A 14,752-nucleotide genomic window follows, 5' to 3' on the forward strand; every position below is an offset into this window, starting at 1 on the left:
TTCCCATATTTAGAGCGGGGGAGGGGAGGGGGGTGGTGGTGGAGGCCGTGAATGTTCACTCACTGAATAACTTCTCCCATCCCATTGGCCGAATGCAAAGCCCTTCGTCCCCTCCCTTCACACAGGAAGGGCAGGAAACACAGCTCAAGCCATTTGCACACTTCCATTGCCCACAACGCATGTTCTTTATTCTTCTCTATAGCACTGATTGAACAGAAAACTCAGCCACTGAAGTCAATTTCCAAAAATTCTGGTGCAACTTTCCACTGCTTCTCAGTGATTGGACAGGAATCCTACTTCCAACATCTGATTGGAAATGGAATTCCCAGAGGGAAATGTGGTGCAGTCTTGTCAGAGGAGCTGCGTTCACAGCTTGGAATTATGGTAACCAACATCGGAATTAAGATCACAAAGTGAAAGTGAGGTATCAGACGATACCTGTGCATGGGCAGCAGACCAGCTCTCACTGGATGCTAGTGTTTATGAGGGGAGTGGGAGTCAATTGAGATTCAGCCAGGGGGCGGAGTTGCAGGGGATTTGGGGTGTGTGTGTGGGGCAAGGCGGCACAACTGCACCACGATCTCCCTAAAAGAGATCCAGATTGACGTAGTGAGAGATAAAGAGAATCCGGCGGGCTGTTTAACAGACAGAGAAAGATAAGGAAGAGTTGAGAAAGAGATAGAGAGTGTGAGAGATGGGGAAAGAGATACAGGCTGAGATAGAGAGAGGTGGAGGCACAGTGAGAGATCAACATACTGGGATGGAGAGTGACAGAACGACAGAGAAAGAGAAAGAGATACAGAGAGATATAAAGGCTGGAAGAGAATGAAAGTGAGAAAGGGAGAGACGGACAGTAAGAGAAGGGAGAGAGGGAGATGTTGAGTGACAGGGAAGGGCGGGGCGAATTGGAGATAATAGATGGTTAGGATGAGAAAAGGACAGAGAGTGTGGGAGAGACAGACAGACAGATATGTTGAGAAAGAAATAGAATCAAAAAGAGAGATAACAGGAAGGCAAGAGCAAGAAGGAGAGGGGGAGACCGGGAGACAGATAAACAGAAATGATCCTACAGCGCTGACTGTGCAACAGTGCAGCACTCCCACGGTTTTGAAATTTGGCAGTGCAGAATTATTTCGTACTGACCCACTGACAGTGCAGCACTCCCTCAGTTCGGCCCGCCTTTTTATCTCACCCTCTCTCTTCCTGTTACCTCTTTTTTTTCTCAACACCTCTGCCTTCACTCTCTCTCTCTGTGCACTTTTGACACCCTATCTCTCTCTTCAAAATTGCAGCACTCCCTCAGTACTGATCCTTCAACAACGCATCACTCGTCCTCTACCGGCCATGGGGCAATTCAGCTCTGCTCCCGCTTTTGTTCTTCTGACGGTGTCCGGCTCCCTCAATACTGACTCACTGGCAGTGCCGCAATTCCTCCGTAGTGAAACACAGACATCAGAATACTATTCAGTACTGGCAATCCGACAGTGCAGAAATCCATTAGTAGTGCATCGGAATGCAAATGAGTTACAGTATTCCACATAACTGTATTTTGTCAAAAGATTCATCACAGAGTTAAGGTAATCTGCCAGGAAACGTGCAATATCAGAAGGCTAAACTGTCTGGAAGTGCTTTAGGAGAAGTCACATGACTCACTGCAGTGAAAATTAAACGAAATCCTGACCCTGTGGTGCTATTGTGAGGTTAAACATATTATACTGCTCGATCAGAGAACTAGCTGGTAAATTTGGAAAGCAACAATGGAGCTGAGGGTTTGCTGTCAGGCGAGTTGGATTCGATTCCTGCACTCAGTGAGTTTAGGACCCTTTTTTCACACTGCAATTGTCAGGAGAACAACGACACTCAATCAGACTATTAATCACTGTTACATTGAAATACAGGCTGCCATTTTTGAACATCAAGAGTGCTAATCCAACATATTACGTCTCCCAGCACCCTTTCCCTCGCCTGCGATAATGACCATCACAGGCTCATTGACCATGGATACTAACCGGCTTTTAGTGACCGGGGAGGGGAGCGGGCGCTTTATTTACGGACTGCTGCCGTGCTCGATGTCGCTTTCTGGACATCCTGAATGTCCCAATGGTGACTTCTGTGAGGGTTTTAGCAGAGGGAGGCGGGGATTATACTTGTAAAATTAGATTTGGAACGATTTCCCTCTGTCAGCATGCAGAGAATGGTATCTCTCATTTCAAATCGTCTCCAGTCTCCTGATGAGGAATATCCGAGAGTGGTAGCTGTCCTGTTCGTTAAATTAGACAAGCAATGTAAATAAATGGAACTTTCCGTATTATTGTGCCGTGAACGTCTGCTAATTCATAGAGATTCTTCCCTGATAAAGTGGGTAGATTTTCGGGTTGAATGGAATTGGAAGCGCCCTATAGGCCAGCATATGGAATAAATTAAAAAGCTGGAGACAGACAGTCAGAAGAAATGGGGTCTTCTCCAATCGTTCGTATGTGACTGAATGTGTTAACCCAGGATCTGTTCTGCAGCCTCAGCTGCCAGTTCAGTAAAATGCACATACAACATGAAACAACATGGAGCTTTATATCAAAGATTGTTGATGGAGCTCAGTGAGATGGTGACTAAATTATCGAGATGTGTGTGGAAAATTGGGAAGGTGCTTTAAACGATTAAATCGGTTTGCAAATCTTTGACAATACAGGCAAAGTCTGAGAGAGCGGGGCCCATTCACGTACGCAATACATAAAAATTAGGTTATTCTCGGAATGCTCAAAAACTACGAGAAGGTTGCTGTCCCCATGGCTAACTGAGAAAGGCAAGCGTGTTATACCTGGAAAGAAACGGTGTACAATGAAGCCAAGATTCACATTAGGCCAGATGACTTAGAAAATTTTGGCACAAGCAAAACAGTTCCCAAAGCCAGTTCAGCTGGAGACGTTAGGACATGCCTGGCAAGAAATGTGGAAACATGCATAACAAGAGCCTTCAAACACTCATGAAGCAAAATAGGAACTAAATGTTAGTCACAGAGTGGATGAGATTTGGGAATTAAGCAGGGGGTGTGGGTATGGAAATGGCAGCTGAATGTATTTTAAACGGTGTGAAATCCCAATCACTTATCACCAAACAGCTGAATGTATTTTAACCAGCAATAAATCCTACTCACATATTACCACTTTGCTGAATTTACTTTAACCAGCACTAACTTCCATTAACTTATCAATAAACTGCTGAATGTATTTTAACCAGCGCTAAATCCCATTCAATTATCACCACTCTGCTGAATGTATTTTAGACAGCGCAAAATCCACTCACATATTACCACTCTGCTGCCTCTATTTTAACCAGCTCTAAATTCCATTGACTTATCAACAATCTGCTGAATGTATTTTAACCAACAATAAATCAAATTCCTGGTCGGGGTATCTTATAAAATTCGTAAAGAATAAAATTAGAGAATTAGTTTACTAAATATATCCTGAATACATGTCAACGTACCGTTATGCTGATGAATTAAAGTTGCTGCATAAACACATTAATTTATGCGGTGAGTCAGTCCAAGATCAGACAGCAGTTAATGACTTTGGTGAAATATCGGTTACGCACAGCATTCAGAGACTCAGCCAATCCAGGAGCTTCACCCGCTCTGTCACAGGCAGCACAGCCAAGCCGGAACTTCACCCAGTGACTCAAACAACCACTAACCCGAACCAACATCTCCACAGCCACTCTATTAATTCACGCACCCAGATATTGAAAGCCACCTCATCCAATCGGAAAGCTTCATCAGGTGACCCCCGATTCACTCAGTCTATTAGGCATTTCGTTGATATTCGCCTGACAGAATCAGAGAAATCTGCCCGGTGACCGACACCTTTCTCAGCCAATCAGGGAGCATCATTTGATGGCTAAAGGACGCAGCAACCAATCAGGAATTCATTTGGTAACTCGGGGCCGTCTTCCCCAATCAGGCAGCTGTTTCCGGTGCTTCACGGTCGTTACAGCTGATCAGCAAGTTTTATATACAGGCTGACAGAGATAAGGCACTCTTGGCTGCATGGATGACCATATCTGCAGATTGTGGCACCCGTTTAACGCGCTTGAGAAGCGGGTTTTGGAGTTAAACCGTCGGCTGGATGCACAGTGGTCCTTTTCTGAGGCGGAGACTTATACAGATAGCGTATCTTTTTTTTTACACACAGTGCAAACGAAGTGCAGGCAGAGAAGGAATGGGTAACCACAGTCAGAAGAACGGATGCAAGCAGGTAGTCAGGAAACGCATAGAGTACGTCTCATTTATGAACAGTTTCTTATTGTGTTGAAAAATGGTGAAAGTGTTTATTCCTATGGGGAATGCAGCCAGACACCAGCTGCACAATCTGGGGGAGTGGAGAAAGCGAGGAACAACAATAATGTAGGAGACCAAAAGTTTGGGTCAGAGTCAGGCGTATCAGCGGCCATAGGCGTGACTCGAGGACTGTGTGTTGCTTCCCTGGAGCCAGGGTCAAGACAGGGTCATTGACCTGCTGCATGGAATTCTGAATTGGGAGGGCGAGAAGCCAAATGTCGTGGTTCACATTCGTCCTAACGGCATTTGTACAAAGAGTGATGCGGACCTGCAACAAGAATCTGGGGAGCAAGGTAGCAGCTTGTAAGGCAGGTCGTCGAAGATTGTAATTTCTGGCTTAATTCCGATGCTACGTGCTATTGTGAAGAGGAATAGGCGGATAGAGGAAATGCATGTGTGACTGAAGATTTGGTGCAAGAGGACTGCTGTAGGTTCCTGGGTCACTGAGTCTGTTTCTCGTAGAGGTGGAATGTGGGGAGTGTCCGGGATGTTTTATCTGAACCGGAAATGAAGCACAATTATTTTTTGGTAGGGCAGGTGGTCGGGGTCGTGCGGGGGTGGGGGCGAAGTGGGGATGCTGGCTAGTGGAGGTTTGCTGTTGCTCTTAGTGCGTGTTTAAACTAATTTGGGAATCGCATAGGATACGCAATGGAGGTAAAGTAGGATGTGATTTACAGGCAAGTATAGAAGATAAAACAATTCAGCCGGGAAGACAGAGAGTATATCATCAAGTAAAGGCACAAGGGAGCTTGGCAAGGATGGATGGGAGTTATTTTAATAGAAGGAGTCCTGTGATTCGGGCAGATGAATTGAGGGTGTTCATTAACACTGGGGAATATGATACTTTTCCTCCCACAGGGATCTGGTGAAGGAAAGGGCAGGGCTGGCAGCTCAATATTCTGGGTACGGAATCCACAGTCGAGACGAGGCTGGCGTTGGGGGGAGGGAGGTCGGAATAGAGGAGTTGGTATCACAACGTTGATCAATGAATCAATTGCTGCAAAGAGGAAGGTTGATACCTTAGAAGGTTCCTCAGATGATGCCATATGGTTCGCCCTTCGATTCAAAAAGGGGCCAATAACCTTGCCAACCCCAAACAGCCAGAGAGATGGAAAGGCAGATATGTAGGCAAATCTCAGACAAGACAAAATAACAGTTTAACAATAGTCGGAGGTTTCCACTTCCCCCTATTAACCGGAATATGCAAAGTGTGGAAGGCTTAGAGGAGGCGGAATTTTCAAAATGTACCCAGGGGAGTTTTTTAATCCGGCAAATATGAATCCCAGAAGAAAGGGAGCACTGCTGGGCCTATCATTTGGGAACAAAGCTGGGCTAATGGTAGAAGTTTCAACGGGGGAGAATTTCGCTGATTATGTCCATAATTCAGTCAGATTTAAGGTAGATATTGAGAAGGATAAAATATAGCAGATATAAAGCTCCTGAATTTGGGTAAGGCATTTTTAAATAATTTAATACACGATCCTGGCAAAATGGACTGGGAGCATCCAATTGTCCAAAAACCTGCATCAGGGCAGAGGGATACTTGCAAAAATGAAATAGGGTGTCGAGACAAAATATTCCAGAGAGCCCCGGAATTCGAGGAATGTAGCTGATTGGATGAGGAAAAACAGGAAGCTCCCCGTGGATGCCGAGGGCACAAAATAGCGGAAGCCTAGAGGAATATGGAAAGTATGTGTGGTTACTTAAAAAAGAAAGTTAGGAGAACGAAGCGGGGGCATTGGAAAACACCGGCAGGTAAAATAAAGTCATGCTAAAAGGGGTTTTATAAGTTTGTTATGGTGCAGAGGGTAACCAGGGAAAGAGCAGGGCGCATTAGGGACAAAATTGGCCATTTGTGTGCGGACTTGGGAGACGTAGATGGGAATTTAAATGTGCACGTTGCATCTGTATTTAGTGTACAGAAGGGTGATGTAGTTATATAAATCAGGGACGGGGACTGTGATGCACTTGAACAATTTAGGAGTGCGAGAGAGGAGATATTAGATGTTTTAGCTGGCTTTGAAGTACATAAACCCCCAGTGGCAGATGAGATGTTTTCCAGGCTGCTGTGGAAGGCAAGGAAGGAGATTGTAGTGGCCCTGACATTAATTTCAATATCCAGCCTCGCCACAGGAGACTTCCTGATGACTGAATGCCAGCGAATGGGGTATCATTATTCAAAATAGGTGCCGATAAACCAGGGAGCTCTAAGCTGGTGGATCTAAAATCAGAGGTAGGGAAACTTTTGCACAAAAAATTCGGATTGACAACAGGCTAAACCTCCGCTTGGAGAAGCGGTGATTATTCAGGGATAGTCAGCATTATTAATATGGATTGCCATTGACATTTTTCGCAGTTAGTCTAAATATTCTGGTTCAATGAATCCATACAAGGTCTCTTGCAGAATGTTGATCTAGCTTGTACACTTCATTTCCAAGAATGAGGTCCAGCAGTGCCTCCTTTCTCTTGGAACTGGAAACACACTGCAGTAGAAATATTTCCTGTGCACAATTTAGGAACTGCTAAAATCACTGTCTACATTCGAGAAATTGAACTCGCTCATTTTAAGTATTCTACAATCTTTGCAACTCACTGTAATTTCCTAGCCAAATTCTTCCACCTCATCACTCCCAATTATTGATGACCTATACACCACACCAAGAAATGTAACCACGCCGATTTTGTTCCTTAGCTCTAGACAAATAGATTGTGCCATTGCCCCATTGGGTTATCCCGTCTCTCCGGCACTGCAACACTCCCTTTAAACATTTCCACCAACCATCCTCCACTTCTTGCTAAACTAAATTTCCTGAATATTTTGAATCCAGGAGTATTCCAGACACAGAACAGACCTTCATTCAACCATGTTCTTGTTATGTCCACAAAATCATATTTCCACATGGAAACCTGCTTGTGTAATTCACCAACCTTAGTTAATACAGCCAGGACATTCACACTAAAATGCCACAGCCCAGAAGTAGACTTTAATACTTTCTGATTAATGTGGCCATACCAATTAATTTTCTATTCCATACACAGGTGCCATGTATCCCTCACAATTTTCTGTATGCATTGTTTTTCATCTACGATATTGCTTCGTGGTTCCCACTTCAAAATTCACGTTAGTTCAAACGCACCCCAGTAGCACAGCTAGAACGCCCACAAGAAGGTCTCTATAGGTGCAAATGTACCGGCTATTGCTGAACCCTTCTACTCCCGAGCCAGCCTCAATGACATAAGAATCTAAAGTCATTTCTCAAGTTGCATCTTCCTCGAAACACATTCATTTTTTTCGATCTTTCTATTTCGATACTCCCTTGCACGTGACACTTGGATTAATCTAGAGATCAAAATATTTGCGGCCCTGCTTGCGAATTTCCAATCTGGATCCCTGAATTCAGACTGCAGGGCCACAGCACTCCTCCTACCCGCGCCCTTGGAACAGTTGTATTTTATGTTGTTGAAAGCTTCCCCTTCAGAATGCATTTGTAGCCGATCACAGACCTCGATCTTGGCGCCTGGGAGGGAACACAACAGCCTGGACTGAATGGGCCACAGTAATGCTTAACTACTCCCTAACGTTAGGAACAACTAACACTAATGCTCTTCTATGCTTCCTTTTTAACCCCCTTTATAGATAATCCATCAATGATGCCATATCCCTCCCTCCTGTTCCGCTCCTCAGTGAAACCAGATTGTCATTATTACTCCGATCTGAATTCTGGTTGTAGAATATGAGGCACGCAGACTGCCTGCCACCTACCTTTCCTTATTTGAATGGTTGGTGGACATATATTCCCAATGTCAACGCATAGACATAAGCTGCAAGGTGACCACAGCTATCAGTGGAAAACCCACAAATCTGTCAGAAACCTGGATTAAGACCATCGATGCCAGCTGCCGATGTACTTCGAAAACCTGGAGCTCGATATCCTGCCTTCGATGGCACTTCCTGCAGAAATTATTATCCAAGGACACCGTGGACATTTTGGAGTTCCCACATTTCACATAACGTACACTCCAGAGGTTGGAGAAGTCTGCAATTCTTCCGTGTCTTCGTTAAGCTTATTGATGCAAATAAACCTACCCAACACGAATAAAACTTAGTAATACTAATAGATCTTTCCGCTATGAATAAAGCTTACTGATACTGCTAAATACGGATGATACTTAGCGCACCATTATTGATAATAAAATATTAGGCTCGCTAGTTACTCATTGTTAATACATAATAGTTTTACCGCTTTGAGGCTGCAAGTTGTTTTGGGTTAAATCCCTAACGTTCAATACTCATCGGCGAAGCAACTTACTCATGACCTTAGAGCGATTTTCCTCTTAACATTCGCTCCACATAATTGCCAGTCAATGACCATCTCCAAGTGGAGGGAACGTCATTATCTGCATTGGGAATTCCACGACGTTACTGTCACTGAATCCCCAACTATCAATATCCTGGAGGTTACCATTGACCACAATTGTACTGAAGTAGCCAAATAAATACTATGGAATTTAGGCCAGTGCAGAGGTTGGAATTCTACAGAGAGTAACTCAGCCCCTCATACCACAAAGCTGGTCCACAATTTAGAAAGCGCAACTCAGGATTGTGTTGGTATAACCTGCACTTGCCTGCATGACTGCAGCTCCAACAGCACTCAGGAACCTGTACGCCGTCCAGGACAAAGAATCCCTCTTGATTGGTACCATATCTACCACCTTTAGAATACGCTCCCTCATCCACAGAAGCACAATATCAGCAGTTTTTCCATCAACTATCTGCACGGGGTCAACTCACGAAGTGACCTTCCAACCGCTCGGCCTCGAATACACATATGCACAATAACAGCAGGTACATGAGAACAGCACCACCAGGAACTTCACAACCAAGCCACTCACCATCCAGACCTGGAAATACATCGTCGCCTCTGCACTGTCCCTGGATTAAAGTCATGAAATCCCAATAGCACTGAGAGTACACTTACACCACAAGGAGTGCGGCCATTCAAGAAAGCAGCCACTTTTGGGCAATAAAAATGTTGGTGTAGCTAGCGATTTGCATGTATGTGATAGAACAATTAAACATAATGGCCCAGTCAACACTCTCAGATTAGCACCAACAATGTATTTTATACAGAACAATTGTTTCTCTCCAGTAACCACATGCAGGACAGTTTCAGCAGGGGATTACATACACAGAAAATCTCCCTCTAAAATTTTACCGATGAACAATCCCAGGAGAGGTATAGCATTGGGAGCGTCACAGAGCAAAGCTCCCCCTACACTGCCCCCATCAATCAATCTCTGGACTTTAACGCCACAGGCTAAATGCAGCCTAAATCTCTCTCTATACTGTCCCAAATACTCACCACCAGGATAGCAAAAGCACTGGGTTTGATGCCGAATAAAGCTCCCTCTACAATGCCCCCATCAAACACTTTCAGGAGAGGGCAATGTCCCTGACAAAAGGTCCTGATGTAGCTACATCTCAGCGCGAGTAGCATAGCATTTTAATGCAGTGTTGTTTGGCAGTGGAAGAGGTGGTGTGTTACTGGAGAATAGTAGCTCCTAGTAATGCTGGTATGATGAATGGAGTCACATTACTTTGTGGTGGAGTCTGGACGGAGTCATTATTAAGGCAGCCCACATGCATGGCAGTATCTCGGGTATGGGAGTAGTTATTAGCAATAAACAGTTCATGTATAATCATACAAGCCTCAACGCCGCCTTCTGGAGACGCCTAATGAGACTTTTCAACATGGTGGCAGCTAAATGAATGTTGCTAGAATCTCCAAATAGCTGTAATAAGTCCACGGATTCCCATGGTGTGACCGGAGATAACTTGTCAACATTGCTGGTGGAGTTTGATTTAGTTTTACAAAATGAAAACAGAAGGCACAAGAAGTTTGAAGTTTGCTAAGTTATGAAGCTTCCTTTGAGATGTAGCGGGCGAAGGACTGCAATTGGGCATGTGGAAGTCCATTGCCAGGCTGCTCAAAAGTGCAGAATCGAGGAAGATGTGCTGATCACAAAAAAGACAGTGCAAATTCACAAACAAACCGAAGAAATGAAAAAGGATGACAGATTTATCCATTTTTGGGGGATATCCACTTTGATCAGGAGAAACAGCTGAGAGAGGCAGAGTCCATAGACCTGGCCAAATCACTAAAGGCTGAGCAAAATGCAAAATGAAGCTGTAGGTATGTTTTAAAGTAGGCAGCAGACTCAGGGCTTAGCACATCAAGTGGGCAGCTGGATAAAGCTGTAACAACAGCTGGCAGCGTTCAACCAGGTGGCGCGGCTGAAGTGAACGTAGTTTTTGTTTATACAATTAATGCCGTTAATTTTAACGACAGGCAGAGTAGAGAGAAACCTGAAGCATTTTTAAAAAATGGTCCTTTCATTAGAACCCTGTGTTCTTGCTTTTGAAAAATGAATGTGGGGTTAACAGGCCTAACCTTTTGAACAAAAATGCAATGGACATAGAGCAATACCGCCGAATACTAAAAAGTATGGAAATTCACAGCCGGGTAACTAACAGCTGCAGAGCCATCCTGAAGTGGACAAAAAATGGATGTGGCACGGACAGCCTTGAATGCGCAACGACATTTAAAATAATTAAATCAGGAAATGAAAACAAAATGGCCATGGTTAGGAAATTCCAACAGAGTCCCATTTTTGTTTCTGCAAGGGCTGAAAGGATATTGTTCTTTATTTAAATTATTGGATGGATCAGGTCTAAGCACAATATCTGGAGACGTCCAGGCCAGCACTACCTTTACACTCATTTGCTGATCTTTCACGCCCAATGTAGTTCATCAACCATCTTCAAATGAAACATTAAATGCCGATCATGAATCTTTGAAACATCAAGTTGAGTACTCTGTAGAACCTTACAAGGTGCTTTGGACACCCTTATCAAACTAACAAACGGCGAAATGACGTCCTTGAACAGGATATATGAGGCACCAGAAAGGTCAAAACTTCCTGGAAATCCCAGGAATCTATCTTTATGGGGAGCCTGAGGCATGATTCTTAATTTATTTCCCTTTCAAATACACATAATTGCTTCCAGGATTATACAAACAGCTGGTAGTTAGCCAGAGGGGAATCAATATAAATAGCGATGTGGCACTTGGAGGAGAAAAATCAGCAAAAAAAATAAGACATTGCTTGTCTCAAAGCTGATCTGGATGATTGGAAGTGTCAGATTCAGGCTGGGCATGTAGATTTAAAAAAGCACCGCACAACGCAGTCTTCAATGAGCCAGACTTTTCGAGGCCTGAACAAACAGAAATTTGAGGTCAAATAAAGGGAGAAGGGGGGTATAAGCACCCTCAATTGCACAGTAGGCAAATCAAACGGAGAGTTAGAAAATCTCATCCATATATACAGCCAGGCAAAACAGTAGAGAGTAAACAGACTCAAAGAAGTTGCGAAAATGAAGGGCTCTCTGCAGGATGAACCAATATTCGTTAAAAAATCATCTAAAAACAAGATGTTGAATATTATTTGAGGGGGAAAAAAAGCTGCATTGGAACTATCAGCGGCATCAAAGGAACGTGCTGAAGCTCAGGGTGAGTTGTCGTTCGTGGGCCAAGAAAATAAATAGTCGGAACACAGCTAATTATCCGGCGTGTTCACAAAGCAAAATTGAGGGCTTTACTCTTCAGCAGCATTAATGCAATAAAATCTCACCTAAACAGTAGAAGGGAGGAAGAGCAGAGGAAAATCGAGGAGACCCTGCTGAATACAAGGAAAGTGAAGATGAAGCAATACAAGCTTCACAGCGCGAAGGGAAACCTCGTGATAGTGCACCAACTCTGGGGAGGCAGAAGGCTGTTTGTGTTTTTGGTTTGGATATGACTCTGCTTCTGCAATGTTTCTTTTTCTCAGTACTTCGGACTTAACAGACTCTGAATGTGAATAGCTAAAAGAGCGCCAGTTCATTCAACTCACTGGGCAGTGCCACGTGTTTTCGCTGGACCAATACAGACATTGCCATTCTGTGATCTTTGGGTACCAGACGCTACTGCACCAGCATCAGTAAAAGTGTCCTCCGTGCAACGGATGAGAGAATTTCTCATAGTTGCAAGTATCTCAGTAACAGAACAATGACTATCCTGATATAGGGAGAATGCATAGAAACTAGGCTGTAATTGTTCGCTAAAGCTCGGATACTCTTTGAATTGCATTATCATGAGAGTTCCTGATAACTTCCTTTGTCCCCATCCGCACTGGGAGAATTATTTAACATAAAAGCAAATTGCTGCAGATGCTGGGTAGGCGAAAAGCAGAAAATGTTGGAAAAACTCAGCAGGTCTAGTAACATGCGTAGAGATAGAAATAAAGTTAGCTTTTCGAGTCGGTATGACTCTTCTTCAGAGGATTAAGTAAAGAATGTCTTATCATCTATCACAGATAATACAAATTTATATTACAATGATATTTAAATTGGTGTCTGCATAGCGAATCTGATGTTTCAGGTTTTCAACTTGCACTCATCAGTATGGTTCACCAGATAAACAAACGGTGAAGTGAACAACAATTTATACCACATGAGAAGAGAGTGAAGATGGGTGCGTAATTGGACTCTGATTGGTAGAGTTAACAGCTGGTACAGTTAGGATTTCTGTGCTCCATTTTCCATGCCAACGCCTCTACAATCAGAGATTCCACTTCCCAACGAATCAGCACTCTCTTTTCTGGTCTGAGGAAAGATTGGATAGCATAGGGTTGGTATCCTTGGAACAACAGCGATTGGAATAGGGGGAACTACAGGACTGTGAGGGGCCTGGATAGAGTAGGTAGGAAGGGCCGAATTACTATTGCAGAGGGACCAATGGCAAGGGGGAAAAGTGGCAATACGCCGGGTGGCTCGTGTTTCGGGTGCCACAGAAACGATGGGCAGAGTGGCCTCATGATATGCGGTAAGTTCTCTACTACTCTGCTTTCACTTCGGATGCAGCCTATTAGGAGCATCATACAGTTTTGTATCCTGCGCTTATTTTCTAACATAGCCTCGGCAATGCTAAAATTGATGCAAACAGAAAAACAGCCAACACTCTCCCTCCTATTTGCCTATGTTTTTAATCATCCAACTTTGTCCAGAGATCTCATCTCTGCCTCCGATCTGAAGCGAACATTGTTCTCACTCTATGAAAATAAAACATGCTCTTTATTTTAAAGGCTGATATGTTACAACATGTGACACAAGGTATAACATACAGCTATCTTAAGCACATGGAATGCAAATATCAAGCGGTATATCAATGACGTGAAATTGGTTTCAGTGTGGAGCTAGTGTTAACGCAAGGGGCTCGAGGCAATGGATATATCGGGGAAAGTAGAGGCTAAAAAGGCAGTGACCTGGGCAGCTTGGTACTGAGATAGTAAGGCAGGTGGTCGTCTTCACACACAGTGCAATAATGTGCTGCAAAATGCTCATTGTGCTTATTGACGTATTCTAGAAGACTATTTCTCTCACTGAACAGTAAGACAGTTAAAGATAATTAAAATTAATAAAAAAATATATTTCTCTTTTACACTGAAGTACGAGAGTACGAAGAGTAATAAGGACACGAAGCGTTAACTCTGTTGTTTCTCTCTCTACTGATGCTGTTGGACCTGTTGACATTCCCCAGCACTTTCGGTTTTGTTGCTGATTTCATATGTTGGTAATCGTCCAACTTTTTTCCCTTCAGGTGGTCTTACTGGTGCTTGCTGATAGGGAGAGTCTATTCTTCCCAGTCTCTCGTAAACAAGTGGCCCTCCTTTTTTAAAGGCTGACATTTTCTGATTTGTGACAAGCGGTTTCACAACCGTTGCTCACAGGAATGCATAAGGAGGCTGACTCAGAAGCGACTCAGGATTCACTGTGGAACTGAGCAACATAAATGGTGTTAACTCCGGGAGCTTTAGACCCGGCATCTTGGGGAGATAGAAAATTAATTACATTATTCTGACTCAAATTAAATTATTTATTATGATGCACATTGTGAGCTTGGAAAAGTGGTTAAAATTCACTTCCAACACACAACACAACACAGCACAATGATGTTCTGCAAAAAAAAAATGTTCAGTGCATCTTTGCATAATAGCACTGTCACTGATATAATCATTCAGAGTGCAAGGCACTTTTTCGCCTTTTTAAATCCTACCGTGTAATGTCATCTGAAAGACGGAAGATGTGGTTGACAGCTCCATGAAGCGGCTCATAATCAGCAGAAATCTGCTCTCTCTCTCTCCCTTTGTGTAACACCAGGTCCAATCAGCTCCTGACCTCATTAAAGGCTTGCAGCACTGTTTCAACCGGGGACAAAATAGCTGAACTCAAGGGATCAGGCGCGAGTCATTGACATGAAAGCACCACGTGAACGAATGAGGCAGCAAGGAGCCCGAGCAAAACTCGTATTCATTGGAAAA

This window comes from Cetorhinus maximus, unplaced genomic scaffold (assembly GCF_964194155.1).
Source record: "Cetorhinus maximus unplaced genomic scaffold, sCetMax3.hap1.1 HAP1_SCAFFOLD_44, whole genome shotgun sequence".
Taxonomy (NCBI): Eukaryota; Metazoa; Chordata; class Chondrichthyes; order Lamniformes; family Cetorhinidae; genus Cetorhinus; species Cetorhinus maximus.